The sequence below is a fragment of the Lactuca sativa genome, chromosome 6, assembly GCF_002870075.4.
Source record: "Lactuca sativa cultivar Salinas chromosome 6, Lsat_Salinas_v11, whole genome shotgun sequence".
Classification (NCBI taxonomy): domain Eukaryota; kingdom Viridiplantae; phylum Streptophyta; class Magnoliopsida; order Asterales; family Asteraceae; genus Lactuca; species Lactuca sativa.
This window is the reverse complement of record NC_056628.2, coordinates 89,521,608-89,526,152: the sequence shown is the minus strand read 5'-3', so window position 1 is coordinate 89,526,152 and position 4,545 is coordinate 89,521,608. Positions and strand designations below refer to the sequence as shown.

The 4,545-nt window shown below is 42.8% G+C and overlaps 3 pseudogenes; 2 read left to right on the top strand and 1 right to left on the bottom strand.

Moving 5' to 3' along the window:
• Positions 1 to 2,586: 2,586 nt before the first annotated feature.
• On the bottom strand, positions 2,587 to 2,714 carry LOC128126964 (5S ribosomal RNA; annotated as a pseudogene).
• Positions 2,715 to 2,917: 203 nt separating this feature from the next.
• On the top strand, positions 2,918 to 3,045 carry LOC128126963 (5S ribosomal RNA; annotated as a pseudogene).
• A 499-nt stretch (positions 3,046 to 3,544) lies between these two features.
• LOC128126962 (5S ribosomal RNA) lies at positions 3,545 to 3,672 on the top strand (annotated as a pseudogene).
• Positions 3,673 to 4,545: the final 873 nt, after the last annotated feature.

Below are 4,545 nucleotides of genomic sequence, written 5' to 3'. Positions count from 1 at the left end.
AGCCCTATACTAGCCCATCAGCCCATTGGTTGGGCGTTTAGGTCACATTGGGCCTTATTGGCCCATTAGGGTTCCATTGGGTCCACTAGGGTTTCTTTGGGCCCATTAGGGTTTCATTAGGCCCACTTTGTCCAAGCACCCCAACAAGTCCAAAAAGGCAAACAAGATACATCGCCACCCGACACGGCGCCCGGTGGCGGCAGCCACCACCTCACGGTGGTGGTTTAGACTTTTCTTTTCATTCTCCCTACTCTATTACAGCTTTACAATGCAAATCTCAAAATAACACTCACACACACTAAGTAATCACACATACACCAACATAGCCATCTAATGGCTGCAAGCGGCTGTTCATGGCGGTAGGAAAATGGCAGCAACAACAATAGGGCGTCCGGCGGCAACAACAGTGCGAGTGGCGGCGGCAGCATCACAAAACAACGGCGGCAGCAGTGCCTCCGACAGCCGCAATGGCCGTTTTCGATTCCTCATGAGAAAAGAGCTCGCATCAGCATTTATTTCCTGCTACAGCCATACGAGGCGTCCATGAATGATTCCATGAGCTCAGCCACCCTTTCACGGTGGCAGAAAAGCATTCCCAGTGACAGTTGGGTCTTCAATGAAATAGGCAGCAACAACGATTGCAACGACCACAACAGTGGGCTCGAACGAAACACTGGTGAAAGAAGAAGGATGGCAGAAAGAAACAACCGACGTCGCTGGGGACGACAGTCGCGACGTCCGGCGATGATTCCCTCTTCCATGGAGCGGTAAAACAACCATAGAACTCCCGCCGTTCTCCACCCATGCATTTGCGTTTACATCTCCGACTCCGGTCTCCGGCGGTTCCTTCACTTGGCTGCATACGATGTCCGGTGGTGGTGTTTCTATGGCACATCGACAGGCGACATGGCGGCGGCGGCTGGATCGAGTGGGAGATGAAGGTGGCGGCTGGAAAGATGTTTCTTATAGTTAGGGTTTGGACGAGGCATGGGTGACAGGTTATATACCTCCATCACATATTAAACCTTTTGCCATATTAGCACTTTCGGTCCCTCCTCACGAAATTGTTTCAGTTTAAATCCCAAAATTGACCATCTAAACCCTAACTTCTAAAATCTCTTTCAATTCTAATCCATAGTTTACCCAACAACCCCCAGTCTTCAAAATCCTTTCATAATAAGCCCAAAACTTACCAAACACCCCTTGACTTATGAAAATCTTTTCAAATTAAGTCCCAAAATTACATTTTAACCCCTAAAGATTCAATTCTTGCCATTTGGTTTCCCGAAACCAACACCCCACTAATTATTATTTAATTTCCGAGCTCTAATAATATAAAAAAATAATAATAATTACTCCCTGGGGCTCCTGATTTATTATTTAATTACTCTCTTTAAAATGGGATGTTATAGAGACTAGCGAATACATCCTCAAGGAAAGTTGTAGTATCCATCGATAGTTATGTGTGGATATAAATAACGTCGAAAACGGAGTTCGTATGATAGAGATAAAAGAAATTTAAAGTTACGCGAAGAGCGCCCGACGCAAGAGGTACGCACGGCGTGCACATGCTTCTAGAAGAAGGTACGATGCATCAACAGGAAACAAAGGGGTGTGTCCGACAAGCAATAGAGCTATGTCGCAAGAGCGCGACACGCACCTCCCTTGCGCGGCGCACTTTCTCAATATAAATAGAGCATGTTGCTCATTTGTTCCTCACCCCACACTTGTTTCCTTTCTCACGTTATCTAATTCGAGATTTCCTTCCAAAATCTTAGAAAAGTTATTATTTATGTATTCTAGTTGTTAGTAAGTTAGTTCTCGAGCCCGATTGATCCCGAGGCGATCTTCGAGTCCCGATTTTACCCTACTTTAGTTGTTTCACACTTTACAAGTGAGTTCACGACCTTTTTTCTTTCGTTTTATAACATATAGGGAGGATACATGTTATAAAACTATTTTATCTATGTTACAAAATATTATTATATGCAATATATTAAGTATTTTATGCGATAAATACGTTAGGTTAATATGTCGGTAGTTACTATGCCTAGTTTTAAGCAATTTTTTTATGCCTACTCGTTATGATGGCCAATTCTAATTGACAATTATTATACGTCGTCGTCACTCGGCCCATATAAATAGTGATATTTAGTATATGCTGTCGATACTCTGCCCGTATAAATATCCATAATTATTATATGTCGTTGTCATCCTGCCCGTATAAATAGTGATATGTAACACCCCCCTCTGGCACGTATCACAATATTGTCCGCTTGGGCCACTCGGCACGAGGACTTCCCAGGGGGTCACCCATCCTGGTACTACTCCCGCCCGAGCACGCTTAACTGCAGAGTTCTTATGGGATCTGCTGCCCTCACAACGCGTTGTGATAGGGAAGGTATCCACACCCCTTATAAGTAATGCTTAGTTCTCCTTCCCAGCCGATGTGGGATCAGATCTAACCCACTTTCACCCCCCATTATAGGGTTCGACGTCCCCGTCGAACACATCGACCCGTGCCTTGGCTCTGATACCATTTGTAACATCCCCCTCTGGCACGTATCACAATATTGTCCGCTTTGGGCCACTCGGCACGAGGACTTCCCAGGGGGTCACCCATCCTGGTACTACTCCCGCCCGAGCACGCTTAACTGCAGAGTTCTTATGGGATCTGCTGCCCTCACGGCTTTAAAACGCGTTGTGACAAGTAAGGTATCCACACCCCTTATAAGGAGTGTTTAGTTCTCCTTCCAAGCCGATGTGGGATCAGATCTAACCCACTTTCACCCCCCATTATAGGGTTCGACGTCTCCGTCGAACACATCGACCCATGCGTTGTGACAAGTGGGTTAGATCTGATCCCACATCGGCTTGGAAGGAGAACTAAACACTCCTTATAAGGGGTGTGGATACCTTACTTGTCACAACGCGTTTTAAAGCCGTGAGGGCAGCAGATCCCATAAGAACTCTGCAGTTAAGCGTGCTCGGGCGGGAGTAGTACCAGGATGGGTGACCCCCTGGGAAGTCCTCGTGCCGAGTGGCCCAAAGCGGACAATATTGTGATACGTGCCAGAGGGGGATGTTACAAATAGTATCAGAGCCAAGGCACGGGTCGATGTGTTCGACGGGGACGTCGAACCCTATAATGGGGGGTGAAAGTGGGTTAGATCTGATCCCACATCGGCTGGGAAGGAGAACTAAGCATTACTTATAAGGGGTGTGGATACCTTCCCTATCACAACGCGTTTTAAAGCCGTGAGGGCAGCAGATCCCATAAGAACTCTGCAGTTAAGCGTGCTCGGGCGGGAGTAGTACCAGGATGGGTGACCCCCTGGGAAGTCCTCGTGCCGAGTGGCCCAAGCGGACAATATTGTGATACGTGCCAGAGGGGGGTGTTACAAATGGTATCAGAGCCAGGGCACGAGTCGATGTGTTCGACGGGGACGTCGAACCCTATAATGGGGGGTGAAAGTGGGTTAAATCTGATCCCACATCGGCTTGGAAGGAGAACTAAACACTCCTTATAAGGGGTGTGGATACCTTACTTGTCACAACGCGTTTTAAAGCCGTGAGGGCAGCAGATCCCATAAGAACTCTGCAGTTAAGCGTGCTCGGGCGGGAGTAGTACCAGGATGGGTGACCCCCTGGGAAGTCCTCGTGCCGAGTGGCCCAAAGCGGACAATATTGTGATACGTGCCAGAGGGGGATGTTACATGATATCTAGTATACGTCATTTTTACTCTACCAAATCTCTAGGGTAACATTATACCCGACTGTAGCACTAACCAAATTTAGGATAAGGCATCGTACCTAGTTGTTACTTTGCCCAAATATCTTGTTTCCAAATAACCATAATTAGTGTGTGTGTATATATATATATATATATATATATATATATATATATATATATATATATATATATATATATATATATATATATATATATATATATATATATATATATATATATATGGGAAAAGTGAATATGTAGTTGTTATGTACCTAAGCTTAGGTATAGAGCCTTTTAAACAACGTAGTTTTAAACAAAACAAATCCAATTTCATTTTCACTCAATTTTGTTTTAATAGAATACCATTGAATCGAGTTAAATTATGTAATTGAAAATATCAATTATATATCTTTTTTATGCAAAAAATCATTGAAGTTTTTAGGAAAAGTAAAAAACCAACACTTTTTAATGAATATAACTCAAATTTTATGTCTTTCAACTGAAAAACAAATCAAATGATTTGTGAAAATATTGATTAAGTTATTGCATGTTCTTCATTTATCTTTTATTCTATTAGTTTTCATTTAAAATTTAGTAGGGTTGATTAAATGGTCATGAATTTTAGTGCTTTAAATTCTTAGATACAATGAATAAAATGAACATAAATTCAATCGGTTTAGTAAGTCATTTGATTAATGATGAATAGTAAAAAAGGTATCATGATTAGTTTTGATATATATATATATATATATATATATATATATATATATATATATATATATGGATCAAAACTATATAGTTTGGAGGGTTCT